Source organism: Chrysemys picta, chromosome 12 (genome assembly GCF_011386835.1).
Source record: "Chrysemys picta bellii isolate R12L10 chromosome 12, ASM1138683v2, whole genome shotgun sequence".
NCBI lineage: Eukaryota > Metazoa > Chordata > Testudines > Emydidae > Chrysemys > Chrysemys picta.
Genome location: NC_088802.1, coordinates 14,847,329 through 14,863,874, shown reverse-complemented (window position 1 = coordinate 14,863,874; position 16,546 = coordinate 14,847,329). Strand labels below are relative to the sequence as shown.

At 51.5% G+C, this 16,546-nt stretch overlaps 1 protein-coding gene across 3 annotated transcripts in view; it reads left to right on the top strand.

Annotated features, from left to right (window-relative positions):
* Positions 1-11,131: 11,131 nt before the first annotated feature.
* The window catches only part of LOC101941192 (butyrophilin subfamily 1 member A1-like), a 93,904-nt gene continuing 88,489 nt past the window's right edge, over positions 11,132-16,546 (top strand). Inside the window, exons 1-2 of one of the 3 annotated variants that reach the window (XM_065565069.1) lie at positions 11,484-11,542; positions 14,956-15,037. The gene's annotated coding sequence lies outside the window, so the exon portion shown is untranslated. Of the gene's footprint in view, positions 11,543-14,955; positions 15,038-16,546 lie in introns of all 3 variants that reach the window. The other 2 variants (XM_065565068.1, XM_065565066.1) reach the window with 2 other exon arrangements.

Sequence of the window (16,546 nt, the reverse complement as noted above, 5' to 3'; positions counted from 1 at the left end):
GGATCCTTTTCAGAGTTTTCTCCTTTTCTTTTATTGATTTTGCTAGAAAACAGACGTCCCTGTATAGAAGGTAAGAGCTTCCGAGAGGTTTGGAACCTGTTCAGTCTGATCCATCAGGTGCCATCTGATTTTTAGGAAAGGAAAACACTAGATTGTGGGGCCAGCATTTTATTTCCAACCTAGGACTTTTTCCCTTAGAATTACTGGGGACATTGTGATTTCTCCTTTTTGTTTTCCCTTTTCCTGTCTCTCCCTCCTTTCTCTTCTTCTCTTGCATCTTTGTCCTTTCCCCCTGCTCTCCTTTCACCACCAGGACCTGTCTGTGCATGTGGAGTGGGGGGCGGGAGGGTTTGCACTCCAACTCTCATTGTGGGAGGTCCTCCCAAAGACCTGTGGTTGGAATAGTGCTCTAAGAGTGACTGCCTCTGGTGGTGACCTGGGACATCTGGTGAGAACTCTCAGCTTTCTGATTCTCAGAGTCTCAATGCTGGTTGGGCGAGCATGGGGCTATTGTGAGGGAGGAGACTGAGGGTATGTCTACACTACGAAATTACGTCGAATTAATAGAAGCCGGTTTTATACAAATCGGTTGTATACAGCCGATTGTGTGTGTCCCCACATAAAATGCTCTAAGTGCTCTAGTCGGCGGACCGCGTCCACAGTACCGAGGCTAGTGTCGACTTCCGGAGCATTGCACTATGGGTAGCTATCCCACAGTTCCCGCAGTATCCGCCGCCCATTGGAATTCTGGGTTGAGATCCCAATGCCCGAATGATGCAAAACAGTGTCACGGGAGGTTCTGGGTACATGTCGTCAGGCCCCTCCGTCAGAGCAATGGCAGACAATAGATTTGCGCCTTTTTACCTGCCCCTCCCCCTCCGTCAGAGCAACGGCAGACAATTGATTCATGCCTTTTTACCTGGGTTACCTGTGCAGACAACATACCACGGCAAGCATGGAGCCCGCTCAGCTCAGCTCACCGTCACCATATGTCATCTGGGTGCCGGCAGACATGGGACTGCATTGCTACACACCAGCAGCAGCTAACTGCCTTTTGGCAGTAGATGGTGCAGCATGACTGGTAGCCTTCATCGGCGATCTGGGTGCTGGCAGCTGTAGGGCTGCATTGCACCAGCCCCTTGCCGGAGCACCAAGCCACCGAGTACATAAACCGCAATGGGTACTTTTCAATGCTGCTGCAAGCCCTGGTGGATCACAAGGGACGTTTCACCAACATCAACGTGGGATGGCCGGGAAAGGTACATGATGCTCGAGTCTTCAGGCACTCTGCTCTGTTTCGAAAGCTGGAGGAAGGGACTTTCTTCACGGACCAGAAAATAACCGTTGGGGATGTTGAAATGCCTATCATGATCCTTGGGGACCGAGCCTACCCCTTAATGCCATGGCTCATGAAGCCGTACACAGGCAGCCTGGACAGGAGTCAGGACCTGTTCAACTACAGGCTGAGCAAGTGCCAAATGGTGGTGGAATGTGCATTTGGACGTTTAAAAGCGCGCTGGCGCAGCTTACTGACTCGCTCAGACCTTAGCGAAAAGAATATCCCCATTGTTATTGCTGCTTGCTGTGCGCTCCACAATATCTGTGAGAGTAAGGGGGAGACATTTATGGCGGGGTGGGAGGTTGAGTCAAATCGCCTGGCCGCTGATTACGCGCAGCCAGACACCAGGGCGGCTAGAGGAGCACAGCAGGGCACGGTGCGCATCAGAGAAGCTTTGAAAACGAGTTTTGTGACTGGCCAGGTTATGGTGTGAAACTTCTGTTTGTTTCTCCTTGATGAACCCTCCGCCCGACCCCCTCCACCCGGTTCACTCTACTTCCCTGTAAGCCAACCACCCCACCCCCCCTCCCCCCTTCGAGCACCGCTTGCAGAGGCAATAAAGTCATTGTTACTTCACATTCATTCATTCTTTATTAATTCATCACACAACTAGGGGGATAATTGCAAAGGTAGCCCAGGATGGGTGGGGGAGGAGGGAAAGAAAAGGACACACTGCATTTTAAAACTTTAACTCTTATTGAAGGCCAGCCTTCTGATGCTCGGGCAATCATCTGGGGTGGAGTGACTGGGTGGCTGGAGGCCCCCCCACCGTGTTCTTGGGCGTCTGGGTGAGGAGGCTATGGAACTTGGGGAGGAGGGCTGTTGGCTACACAGGGGCTGTAGCGGCGGTCTCTGCTCCTGCTGCCTTTCCTGCAGCTCAACCATATGCTGGAGCATATCAGTTTGATGCTCCAGCAGCCGGAGCATCGACTCTTGCCTTCTGTCTGCAAGCTGACGCCACCTATCATCTTCAGCCCACAACTTGCTCTGTTCATCCCGCGATTCAGCACGCCACCTCTCCTCTCGTTCATATTGTGCTTTTCTGTAATCAGTCATTGACTGCCTCCACGCATTCTGCTGTGCTCTGTCAGCGTGGGAGGACATCTGTAGCTCTGTGAACATGTCATCACGCGTCCTACGTTTTCTCTTTCTAATCTTCACTAGCCTCTGTGAAGGAGAAACATTTGCAGCTGGTGGAGGAGAAGGGAGAAGTGGTTAAAAAAGACACATTTTAGAGAACAATGGGTACACTCTTTCACGTTAAATTTTGCTGTTCACATTACACAGCACATGTGCTTTCGTTACTAGGTCGCATTTTTCCTCTTATATTGAGGGCCTGCCGGTTTGGTGTGAGAGATCACTCACGCAGTGCCAGGCAACAGATTTCGGCTTGCAGGCAGCCATGGTAAGACACAGTCTTTTGGCTTTTTTAACCTTCTTAACATGTGGGAATGGTTTCAAACAGTAGCGCTCTCATTTCCCATACCAAGCACCCGTTGGGTTGGCCATTTAAAATGGGTTTGCAATGTAAAAGGAGGGGCTGCGGTTTCAGGGTTAACATGCAGCACAAACCCAACTAACTCCCCTCCCCACCACACCCAATTCTCTGGGATGATCACTTCACCCCTCCCCCCCACCGCGTGGCTAACAGGGGGGAATATTTCTGTTCAGCAGAGCAGGAACGGGCATCTCTGAATGTCCCCTTAATAAAATTGCCCCATTTCAACCAGGTGACCGTGAACGATATCACTGTCCTGAGGATAACAAAGAGCGATAAGGAATGGATGTTGTCTGCATGCCAGCAAACACCAGGACCATACGCTGCCATGCTTTGTTATGCAATCATTCCAGACTACGTGCTACTGGCCTGGCGTGGTAAAGTGTCCTACCATGGCGGATGGGATAAGGCAGCCCTCCCCAAAAACCTTTTGCAAAGGCTTTGGGAGTACATCCAGGAGAGTTTTCTGGAGATGTCCCTGGAGGATTTCCACTCCATCCCCATACACGTTAACAGACTTTTCCAGTAGCTGTACTGGCCGCGATTGCCAGGGCAAATTAATCATTAATCATTAAACACGCTTGCTTTTAAACCATGTGTAATATTTACAAAGGTACACTCACCAGAGGTCCCCTGTGTGCCCTCAGGGTCTGGGAGCACGCCTTGGGTGAGTTTGGGGGTTACTGGTTCCAGGTCCAGGGTGATAAACATATCCTGGCTGTTGGGGAAACCGGTTTCTCCGCTTCCTTGCGGCTGTGAGCTATCTACATTTTCTCCATCCTCATCTTCCTCATACCCCGAACCCGCTTCCCTGTGTGTTTCTCCAGTGAGGGAGTCATAGCACACGGTTGGGGTAGTGGTGGCTGCACCCCCTAGAATGGCATGCAGCTCCGCGTAGAAGCGGCATGTTTGCGGCTCTGCCCCAGACCTTCTGTTTGCTTCTCTGGCTTTGTGGTAGGCTTGCCTTAGCTCCTTAATTTTCACGCGGCACTGCTGTGCATCCCTGTTATGGCCTCTGTCCTTCATGGCCTTGGAGACCTTTTCTAATATTTTGCCATTTCGTTTACTGCTTCGGAGTTCAGCCAGCAGTGATTCGTCTCCCCATATGGCGAACAGATCCGGTACCTCCCGTTCTGTCCATGCTGGAGCTCTTTTGCGATCCTGGGACTCCATCATGGTTACCTGTGCTGATGAGCTCTGCGTGGTCACCGGTGCTCTCCACGCTGAGCAAACAGGAAATTAAATTCAAACGTTCGCAGGGCTTTTCCTGTCTACCTGGCCAGTGCATCTGAGTTGAGAGTGCTGTCCAGAGCGGTCACAATGAAGCACTGTGGGATAGCTCCCGGAGGCCAATAACGTCGAATTCCGTCCATACTACCCCAATTCCTACCTGCTAAGGCCGATTTTATCGCTAATCCCCTCGTCGGAGGTGGAGTAAAGAAACCGGTTTAAAGGGCCCTTTAAGTCGAAAGAAAGGACTTCGTCGTGTGAACGTGTCCAGGCTTAATTCAATTTAACGCGGCTAAAGTCGACCTAAACTCGTAGTGTAGACCAGGCCTAAGGTCCTTGTTAGTCTCTTTTAAGACCAAGGAAATAAGCCATGAACAAACACATGTTTGACTGCTCTTGCTGCTTTTCTCCATTCATTGTCTTTGAGTCATTCATGATTCTCTCTCTAATGGGCTAGTTCTTCTAAAATACTTACTGAATAATTAGGTTTTAATAAAGCCATATGCAAACCCATACTTCCAGTAACAAAGGAGTCAGGCGGCACCCTACAGAATGGGGGACAGTCCACTGGAAAGCTGTCACCCTGAAAAGGATTTCAGGGCCATAGTGGATGAGCTGCTCAACATGATCTGTCAATGTGAAACTGGTAGAAAAGGTTAAAGCCATTCTTGGATGGATAGAGTAGTGAGTATGGAAAGGGAAGTGATACAGCATTGGTGAAACTGATATTGAAATGTTGACTCCAGTTCTTGTGTCCACATTTTGAATATTATGTTAAAAAAATTGGAGAGGATACAGAAAAGATTAATAATTGAGTGATGGGGATGATGCCTTTTAATGAGACATTGAAAAAGCTCAATCGGTTTAGTATATACAAAAGAAGAATGAGAGGTGAGTTGCTTGACTTCATGGAGAGAAAATGTTGAGTATAAAAGGCTTTTACCTAGCAGAGAAAGGCATGACAAGACCCCATGGATGGAAGCAGAAATCGGAAAAAGTATAATGACAATAAGACCCAGATTTGTAAGAGGGTGATTCATCATTGGAACAAACTACCAAGAGAAATGATGGCTTGTCCATCTCTTGATCTCTTCTAATAAAGACTAGATGCCTTTCTGGAAAATGTGTGAGTAAAAGAAAAACCCAGCTCTTCTGACATACAGGAGGCATTAGGATACACAGGGGATCAGGTTAAATGCTTTAATGGTTCCTTCTGGCCATAAAGTCTACTAATTTATGAAAACCTGATTGCGGCCTGGGGAAGAGCCTCTCGTGTTCTACTGTGTAGTCGGTGTCATCCCCACAATGAAGAGTCATTGAGTGGGGTGATCCAGGGGAAGCAGCTCAAACATCCAATGTGGCTGGACAGGGGCAGGACATCAGCACTGCAGGGGAGAGGTGGGTGTGGCAGTGACATCACAAGGGCCTTTGGCAGGACCTCAGCCTATTGGACAAAGGTGGTGGGGAGCTGATGATCTCACAGAGAGATCTTGACATCAGCCAGGCAGGACACGAGTGCAGGACAGGGGCAACCTTAGAGATCCCTGTGGGTTTGCTTCAGCATGTCTCCTTCTCGATGTCTCTCCTTGAAGACTGAAAGAGAATTCACTTTCACGTACGTGAGCGCAAGGAGGACCCTCTTTGGAGTTTTCTCCTTTTCTTTTATTGATTTTGCTGGAAAACAGACATCCCTGTGTAGAAGGTAAGAGCCTCTGAGAGGTTTGGAACCTGTTCAGTCTGATCCACCAGGTGCCGGCTGAATTCCAGGAACAGAAAACACTAGATTGAGGTGGCAGCCTTGTATTCCCAATGTAGGACTTTGTCTCTTAGAATCACTGGGGACATTGGGGTTTCTCCTTTTTGTTTTCCCTTTTCCTCTGTCCCTCCTACCTTTCTCTTCTTGCTTCCTTTGTCCTTTTCCTCTGCTCTCCTCCCACCACCAGGAGCTCTGTGTGTGTAGTGGGGGCCGGGGGTGTTGTGGGAGGCCCTCACAGAGAGGTGAGACTGGAATAGTGCTCTGAGAGTGATCCCCTCAGTGGTGACTGTGCCATTCTTTGGGCTATTTGATGAGAACCCGTCGCCTCCCACCCCTCAAGGTCTCAACCTTGATTGGCTGAGGAGGGGGCTATTGACAGGGAGGAAACTCTGGTCTTTGTTGTTCTCTTTTATGACCAAGTAAGTAAGTCATAACCAGTTATATGTTTGACCAACGTTGATGCTGCTCTCCATTAATTGTCTCGGAGCGGTTCATGATCCTCTCTAACATTCCAATTCTTCTAAAATACTTGCTGAATAATTACTATGAACCATTGCTGGTCTGTAGCTCATTTGAGAGCAACTCTGCTACTGACTGGCTGCATCAGCTAAGACAAGTCACTGCTCCTTTCTCAGCCTTAGTCTCGCCTTCTGTCAAGTACGAATAACAATCCTCTCCCTCCTACCTCATGATGGGTGGATGATGGGGATCCATTGAAGAGTGTCACTAGTAGCAGTGCAGAATAGGAGGTGTCCTGTCACATTGAGACATATCAGATTATGACATAATATTCTGTTTTATTGGTATTTTATTCTTTTGAAATTGTTAAGAGCAGCAACTACTTAGCTCAGACTGAAGCATCTCGTCTAATTTTCTAGATCATAGTGTCTCCCCTTTATGTACGACGAGACAGTTTAATGCACTGTGACAAACAGGAGATGCTCTTGTTTCTTATTTTTGCAAAGAATTTTCCTCCTACTTGTTATGATTTCAAGAAACAAAGTGGTTTAGTCTGAATGGATTTTCTGACAGAAATCGGTTTCCATGAAAATTGTCACCCCTTATTTCCTGGGCTCTATCCCTGCCTCTGGGGGGGTTGTTGTCTGTTAGTTAGAACAGGAGTCAGGACTGTTGGCTTCTCTTTCTGGCTCTGTCACCGCTTTGCTGTGTGACACCTTGGGTAGGTCCAAAGGGAATAGGGTCAATTCTCTAACTCCAGGCAGCAGTGAGCCTGGGTGAGATAAGGGATGTTCAAGCCGTCTGCAAAGGGATGTTTCCAGGTGTTGAATGTCAAGAATTCTAAACTTTGCTAAAATGGCTAGTGTAGAGAAACAAGAAATAGTTGGGGCCAAACTTGAACCATTGTCTTTTTTAAAGCCCATTCAGGGATGTGAGTCCCCGAGAGTCATAGAGAGGGGAAGCAACTTGCCCAAAGTCCCACAGATCAATAGGCAGCAATGGAACCAGGAGTGACACTCCCTCTCAAAGGCAGGGGGACCGGACATGAGGGCCTGGTTGCAATTGCCAGCTGTGGGAGGGAGTGTGCAGCAGTGGTTAGTGAATGGGTCCATCCATGGCTCTGACACTTGGTGTGACCCTGAGCCGGTAGCTCAGGCCCGTTTGCCATCAGTAGGGTTGGGGTCCCATCGCTACAGCCCAGGGGGGTTGGGAGGCTCCAGGAAGGTGTATAAAGTGCTGGGAGGTCACGATCCTGGAGGCGCTGTCACCTCCGCACTAGGGCAGTGTTCTGCACCCTGCTGCTGCTGGCTGAGTTTCTCCGTCCCTTGACAATAAGACAAACTCCTCTTTTCGCAGACAGTTGATCGCCCACTGTCATCACCCTGCCTGCTGGCTGGGCAGGGTAACTCCTCAGATCACCACCCTCTCCAGCCTGCCTTGGGCTTGGAGAGTGAGGAGGAGGGTGAGGGACATCTGCTGACCCTGAACATCCGCCATCCATTATACCATCACCTAGAGCAAGTGAGTGGCATTAGGGTTCCTCAGTGGCTTCCCCTGTCTGTCTGGGGAGAGGCAGAAACGGGGAGAGAACATCTCCAAAGGGGGATTTCATTTGCAAACAGCCCCCAAGAGCCCCTCACTCTCCGGGCTGGTCCCCACTTAGTCCGGACTTCAGACTAAGGTATGCAAATTCAGCTACGTTAATAACGTAGCTGAATTCGAAGTACCTTAGTCCGGACTTACGTACCGGCGCCGACTGTGAGCACTTCCGGGATCGATCCGGGATCGATTTATCGCGTCTTAACCAGACGCGATAAATCGATCCCAGAACATCGATGGCGTGCCGCCGGACCAGCCGGTAAGTGAAGACTAGGCCTCCGACTGGGCAGGGGCTTCTCCAGAGCCATCTCCAGTGTGTTTGGAAAGGTTCCAGCAATGGGGCTCCCAGCCCTTCCCTTGTGGGACACTGTTCCCCAGGCTGAGAGTCTCTGAGCTGGGCCAGACCCTGTGAGCTGCTGAGCATGGAAATCAATGGGGAATGAGGAGGGCCCTGATCTTCCTGTGCCTAGGGTCTTTGTGACTTTGACGTGGGGAATGGTTTCCCAGGAGAAGTCCAGACTCCTGGGTTCTGTTCGTTCTCTACCCTGGGCGGGGGAGTGTGGCCTGGGACGACAGGAGGGGGCTGCTTGTCCAGAGTAACCGATGGTCTTTGGGACTGACCCCATTGCTCTAAAAGGTTGAGACTTCCTGGATATTGCAGCAGCAGCAAGGATTATGAGGGGAAACGTTGGGAGCAGATCATGCAATGAACTCCTGCCAGTGTGTGTAGCTTGCACTCCCTGCACTCCTGTGGGGGGAGAAGGGGCTGCTCTGGTTGGAGCAGGGATGAGGAGGGACCGAAAAGGCCCATGAGTGAAAGGCTGCCTTGACCCCAGACTCACACCTGCTCCCCGCTCGGTTCCAGGATGGCCAGGCTCCTGAGGATGTTCAGGAAGAAGGCTCTGCACATGGCCCCAGAGCCTGAGGGAAGCAGCTGCCATCTTCCCAAGGGGCAGAGAAACCTCTCCGTCCCCACTGGTGGGGAAGCAGCTCCCATCCAGGCCAGAAGGCGGATGTGCCCAGCCTTCTGGCAAACGAAACCAGCTCCCGGTGCAGGCGCCGAGCTGGGAGAGGCCCCGACCAGGCCCAAATGGAGCTGGCTCAGGATGCGGTTTTGCACACTCCACCACCATTCTGCACTTGCTCAGCCGGTAGTTGAAGAGTTCTTCTTCACTGTCCAGGGCGCCTGTATAGGGCTTCATGAGCAGGGCCGGCTCTAGGTTTTTTGCCTCCCCCAGCCGCACGCCCCAGCCCTGGGCTCTCTCTTCCCCCCCACCCGCACCCCCTGCTGCCCCAGGCCTGAGCTCCCACCCCAAACATGACCTCCTTGTTCACCACAGCAATCCCCATTTACACTTGCAGTGGGAATCAAACTGTTTCTCCTATTTTTATTTCACTTTAGTATAAATCTCACCCCTGCAACCCCATCTTTAGTGCTCCAAATGCACATGGAAGGCATAGGGACTAACCCTCAAACCTTGTACCCAGAAAGGGATGGGGAGCTAGTAAAGAGGGTTCAGGCAGAGGAGCGGGTGTGGGGGTGCTTGTGGAGGAGGAGGGGGGTATCAGGAGGGTTGCGGGAGAAGAGGTGCAGGGGAGGGGAGAGGTGCGGGAGGAGAGGGCTGGGGAGGGGGGAGGTGCGGGAGGAGAGGGCTGGGGGAAGGTACAAGGGGAGAGGTGCGGGTGAAGGGAGAGTACAAGGGGAAGGGGTGCAGCGAAGGAGCAATGGGGGAGGTACAAGTGGAGGGGCTGCGAGCGGGATGGGGGTACAAGGGCTGAGAGGGGCAGGCGCTGACAGCTGCTTCCCCAGCCCCGTCCAGGCAGAGCCGAGAGGACAGACACTGACCCCCAGGTGCCTGAGCTGCGGGGGTCCCCCGGCAGGGCAGTATCCCCCGCTGCCCTGCTCGGAGCCGGGCTCTGCCTCTCCCTGCCCAGGGCAGGCAGTGCGGGGCTGAGGCGGGGGAGGTGCGTGGCGGGCTGGGTCCGGGAGCAGGAGGGGGCGGCGGCAGCTCCCTGGCAGCTCGGGCTGCCCAGCCACTCGCCCTATCAGCGCGCGAGCCGGGATCCGCGCCCCCTGCCCAGCCCGGCGGCGCCTGCACAGCCCCCTCGGGCGGGGAAACGCCGCGCCGCCCTGGGGAGACTCAGAGCAGCAGCGGCAGCAGGACCCCTCCCCCCTCCCTGCATCCGGGCTCCACTTCCCTCCTCCCCGGCTCCTCACCCCCAGGCTGGGCTGCAGTTCAGGCTGCCCGGCCGCTGGAGAGCCGGAGCATCATCCCCCGGAGCTGAGCCCCTCTCGCCGTCGCAGCCGGGCTCAGCTCCGGGGATGACGCTCCGGCTCTCCAGCGGCCAGGCAGCCTGAACTGCAGTCCAGCCTGTGCGACTCCGGCTGCCATGAGCGCCATCTAGCGACTGCAGCCAGAACTGCAGTGTCAGTTCCAGCGCAGCCTGAAAGCCTCAGCTGACAGGGAACATCTTGGTTCATGTCCGGCTCCGGCTTTTTGTGCCCCAAGAAAAAAAAAAGGGGGGGGGGCCTGGAGTGCCGCCCCTTGGAAAGTGCTGCCCCAAGCACATGCTTGGAGCGCTGGTGCCTAGAGCCGGCCCTGGGCACTGGGGGCAGTCTCTGAGGCGGCTGCTGTGCCTGTGAAGGGAGGAGGGGAGGAGGCGCATGGCAGCCCCCCCCCAGCAGGTGACTCCGAGTCAAGTCTGATGTGGGCAGGACAGGGCTTATCCTGGCTGGACCCCCTGAGCCTGGGGGGCCAGGGAGGACCCCCCCTTCCCTGGGGCTCACTGCTGCCAGTGGGCAGAGGGCTGGGGGGGGGGGGAAGTCCTCCTCTTTGGCCCCCTGCCCCAGCCCAGAGCCTGCACCCAGCACCCAAACTCCATCCCAGAGCCCGCATCCCTCCGGCACCCGAACTCCCTCCCAGAGCCTGAGGCGGGATTGGGGTGGGGACTTGGACTCGTTCTGGGCACCTGCCACCTGCCGCCACTCCCCGGGGGGAGCGGGGGTCTGCGAGTCCCAGAGCTGCTGCCCTCCCTGACTCCCCCCCGGTTCTGCCCCCCTGAACGCCTTTAGGAGCCGAGCCAGCTACAGCCGGGCAGTGCCCGAGTCACAGTCAGTCCGTTCTGATCCCCCATTGACCAGCTGTTGCTTCCCGCCCCGGTTCCCACTCAGTCACTCCGGATTTCAGCTCCCCTCCCCCTCCTTCCTCATTCTGCTCCACTTATGGCAGGGCAGCGGGGGGGATGAGAACTGGCTGCTGCTTTATTTCCCAGCCGGACCGAGCTGTGGCGGGCGGTGCTGGGCGGGGGAATTACTGAACCCAGCATCCCGGGGGGGCAGGGACAGCAGCGGGGGGGCATTGGCACCTCTACACTGGCTCCCCGGCAAACTGCCCCTCCCAGCCCGCCCCCAGCTCCGGGCCCTGCGGGGGGGGCTGGTACTTTAAGAGGAGTTTGCTCCGCCCCCAACCAGCCCGGGACACAGACCGGTACTTTCACTTCCCCTACTTCGGTACTTTCAGTTTTGCAGCGCGTGTCAGGCCCAGGCGGGGGCTCGGCACCGTCACTTCAGCTACAAACGTCGCAACAATAACGATGCCGGGTCGGGTCTCAAACCCTCTGGCGGCATGACCCCGTGTGCGGCACTGGGGCTGCAGCCTCGGTGAGTGATCTGGGGACCAGGGCCGGATTTGGGGGCTCGTAACCGAGGTGACTTCCTGGGGTGCCAGGCTGGGGGGCGCCGGGCTCGGGGGATGTTTTTGTTGTTAGAGATAAAAAAAATCAAATGTTTGATGTAAAATGTTTCAGGTTTTCCTTATGTGGCTCATTCCTGTAGTGTAGGACACCGCTGTCTGTAGGAATTTGCTACTTAGGGGGTGCACTTCATCTGCTGGGAACAAACTGAGCATGTTCAGTAACATCTGCTGAAGCCACTGCCCTTCACTCTGCCCTTACTAGGCATAAGATTCTGCTGAGTGCTTTTTACAGGGGATAGAAGGGGCAAATCGGAGGAGGGGGAGAGCTCAGTGCTTTGAGCATTGGCCTGTAAACCCAGGGTTGTGAGTTCAATCCTTGACGGGGCCACTTAGGGATCTGGGGCAAAATCAGTACTTAGTCCTGCTAGTGAAGGCAGGGGGCTAGACTCAATGACCTTTCAGGGTCCCTTCCAGTTCTATGAGATACCTAGATATAGGTGGCCAGGGTCTGAGCAGGGGGCAAAAATTGACTGGTCAGGGGAGTCAAGCAGCTGGAAGCAGGGTTAGGAAGGTGCTGAAGGGCAAAATCAGGGAGGGGAAGGAGCCAGGGGTGAGGCACTGCCAGAGGGTGACAGAGGGCAAAACCCCAACACAGGTAGGGGCAGAGGGTGAGTGGAGCAGAGGGGATTTTTTATTTTCCCTCTCACAGACAGCACCTCTCAGCATGGGCTTCCCAGGGCTGGGTTCTTAAAGGCACAGGCATCTGAATGCCTAGTCACTGCAGCGTCTCTTTGATGTAACCTACTGAGGTGCTGCAGCAGGAACTTTATTCAGTGAGACCAGGCCTTCCCTACACCCCCCGGGGGGCTGTACACCCCCCTGAATTTCCCAAACACCCCTCCAGTGGTCAACTAGTTATGACAGTGTTGCCAATTTTGTCATTGATGGGAAATTTCAATTGAAATTGAAGCATTAAAACACAATTTAAAAGCATATACAGTGTATGATAAAATACTTGTACCCGAAGAAGTAGAGTAGGTTAGAAAACTACGAACAAAGACTGGCTTCCTCACACAGCTGTTGTTTTTTCTGACAATGTCGGCACATTCGTTTCGGCAATGTCAGCCAACCTTATCATTTAAAATTATGATTTGTAAGCAAGGTCTGAATGAGCTCTCTCCTGACAGCCAGTGATGAGCCAGGGGTGGGGGGAAGGCTTCAGGACCAGACTGTATTTACATGAACTCACCTACTCTGCCTAGGTTTCCAGCAGACAGAGCTGTGTTGCCCAAGTGATCAATTTTGGCTGGTGTTGGGAGTTCCTGAACTAAACATTTTCATTATATTTATTTTTTTACATAAGAACGTCCATATTGGGTCAGACCAATGGTCCATCTAGCCCAGTACTCTGTCTTCCGACAGTGGCCAATGCCAGGTGCTTCAAAGGGAATTAATAGAACAGGGCAATTATTGAGTGCTCCATCCCCTGTCGTCCACTCCCAGCTTCGGGCAAACAGAGGCTCTCAGAGCATGGTGTTGCATCCCTGCCCATCCTGGCTAATAGCCATTGATGGACAATATCCTCCATTAACTTATCTAGTTCTTTTTTTTTAAATCCTGTTCTAGTTTTGGCCTTTACAACAGCCCTTGGCAAAAAGTTCCACAGGTTGACTGTGTGTTGTGTGAAGAAGTACTTCCTTTTGTTTGTTTTAACCCTGCTGCCTATTACTGTCATTGGGTGACCCCTAGTTCTTGTGTTATGTGAGGGAGCTTTTCACTTTCTCCACACCAGTCAAGATTTTATAGACCTCTATCATATCCCCCCCCTTAGTAGTCTCTTGTCCAAGCTGGAAAGTCCCCCAGTCTTTTTAATCTCTCATATGAAGCTGTTCCACATGCCTAATCATTTCAGTTGCCCTTCTCTGTACCTTTTCCAACTCCAATATATCTTTTTGAGATGGGGTGACTAGGACTGCACGCAGTATTCAAGCTGTGAGCATTCCATGGATTTATATAGTAAAAGTGGAGGAGCTTGGTTTGCCAGCCTGATCAGCAAAGCCAATGCTGACAAACTATGTGAAAAGGCTGCAAAACACCAATCCTCTGGACTGCATCGACATGAAGAAAGCGTTATAAGCCAGTCATTGTCAAAGCCAATTTTAGAAGTACTTAATGAGGCTGTTAGGAATGCTGGAGACACAACACAGTTTATGCGAACAAACATGGCTGTCACATCATATTTTCTCTTTAAGCAAGAGATACCACATGCTACAAACTGGAGTCCAGTGTTAAGGGCATTGTCATTTGTTAATCCAGAAGTTGGGCACTGGTTCCGACCAAGACCAGCTAATGCTCACTATCTTTCTGCAAGAAACTCAGCTGACTGGTTAGAAGCATGCAGTGCCACACTGAAAGCCTCAGCAGTTGAAAAAGTGAAGAACTCTCTCACCGCATTCAGAAAATGTGCATAAATGGCTGATGAATGCACCGATGCAAATGGGTGTCAAGTATTAAGTCTGCCTACGTTCTCTTGATAGCAGTGGTAGGTCAGTAGAAGAATTTCTAGATGTTCAGGTTATAGAAGACACATCGCCTGCATCTCTGACAAGCCACAACTTAAAAGAGTTAAATACTTGTCAATTGAATCCCTAACAGATGGCTGCTTGTGGATTTGATGGAGCTGCAAACTTCTCTGGAAAACATGGTGGAGTACAAGCTTTGCTCAGAGAAAAGTGTAACTCTAATCTCTCCTATACACACTGCAGAGACCATCTACTCCAACTAGTGCTAGTACAAGCTGCAGAATCCTCAAAAGGCATTTAAAAAGCTATAAATTTAATCAAATATCGGGGGGTAGCCGTGTTAGTCTGTATCCACACACAAAAATGAGGAGTCCGGTGGCACCTTAAAGACTAACAGATTTATTTGGACATAAGCTTTTGTGGGTAAAAAAACCCACTTCTTCAGATGCATGGAGTGAAAGTTACAGATGCAGGCATTATTATACTGACACATGAAGAGAAGGGAGTTACCTCACAAGTGGTGAACAGTGTTGGCAGGGCGAATTCAACCAGCATGGATGTAGTCCACTCCCAATAATTGATGCGGAGGTGTCAATACCAAGAGAGGGAAATTTGCTTTTGTAGTGAGCCAGCCACTCACAGTCCCTATTCAAGCCCAAAGTAATGGTGTTAAATTTGCAAATGAATTTTTGTTCTGCAGTTTCTCTTTGAAGTCTGTTTTTCAAGTTTTTTTGTTCAAGTATGGCTACTTTTAAATCTGTTATTGAATGTCCAGGAAGATTGAAGTGTTCTCCTACTGGCTTTTGTATGTTACCTTTCCTGATGTCTGATTTGTGTCCATTTATTCTTTTATGTAGAGACTGTCCGGTTTGGCCAATGTACATGGCAGAGGGGCATTGCTGGCACATGATGGAATATATCACATTAGTAGATGTGCAGGTAAATGAGTCCCTGATCGTGTGGCTCATGTGGTTGGGTCCTCTGATGGTGTTGCTAGACTAGATGTGGGGACAGAGTAGGCAACGAGTTTTGTTACAGGGATTGGCTCCTGGGTTAGTGTTTCTGTGGGGTGGTGTGTAGTCGCTGGTGAGTATTTGCTTCAGGTTGGGGGGCTGTCTGTAAGAGAGGACTGGCCTGCCTCCCAAGGTCTGTGAGAGTGAGGGATCATTTTCCAGGATAGGTTGTAGATCGTTGATGATGTGCTGGAGAGGTTTTAGCTGGGGTCTGTACGTGATGGCCAGTGGTGTTCTGTTATTTTCACTGCTAGGGCACTGGTACAGTCGGTCAGTAATAGCACAGGACAATGATACAAGGATGATGTCTGGTGACCTGTGTGAAGTGAGCTGTTTGGTCTTAGTTTATTTCATAGGGAACTGGAGCCCACATCATCTCATCCACCATCACAATCGGCACCAATGCAGATGCTGTTTGGCATCTCAGCACAGAGGTGAAACATCCACTGGACATGGAGTGACTGATTCAGATCTCTAGAGGGGGCCCTGCCCTTGGGGTCTCAGTCTGTGCCGCTGCATGAAGTGAACGTGGCCACAGACTGTGCTAAGTTGTTTTATTTTACTTGTGCCAGGAAACCTGTGAAGGAAACTGACACTGTGCAGAGGGTTTTCTCTGCTGATCTTGGGCTGCTGCTGAGCTTCTGTCCAGCTGCCTGCCCTTGTCACACTCCTCACAACCAGAACTCTGTCGGGGTGTCTCTCTAGTGCGGGGGGAAGCCTGGGCAGGTGGGTGGTAAATAAATATTATTTCCCTTATTACAGCTGGGCCCAGTGTATTCCTCAGTTCTTAGGCTGCTGAATTCACCTCTTGCTGCAGATATTGGGCTCCAGAATCTCCATCTGCATCTTCAGAAATCACAGGGGGGATTTTCAAAACCACATAAAACATTTGGATGCTCAGTTCCCATTTGAAATTAATAGGAATTGGGCACCCAATTCATATAGACTTCAAGGGCAGAAGAGGTCATCATGATCATCTAGTCTGACCTCCTGCACATTGCAGGCTACAGAACCTCACCCACCCACTCCTGTAATAGACCCCTAACCTCTGGCTGAGCTACTGAATTTCTCAAGTCATGACTTAAAGACTTTAAGCAATAGAGAATCCACTATTTACTCTAGTTTAAATCAGAAAGTGACCCGTGCCCCAATGTACAGAGGAAGACAAAAAACAAAAAAACAAAACAGGGTCTCTGCCAATCTGACTTAATATTCCTTCTTGACCCCCAAAATGGTGATTACTTAGACTTTGAGCATGTCAGCAAGACCCACCAAGCAGACACCTGGGCAAGAATTCTCTGTAGCAACTCAGAGCCCTCCCCATCTAATGTCCCATCTCTGGCCATTGGAGATATTTGCTACAGTCACAGATGGGGCACATGGCACTGTAGGCAACGTCATCATACCATCCCCTAGCTGGCTGTGAAACCCCAGC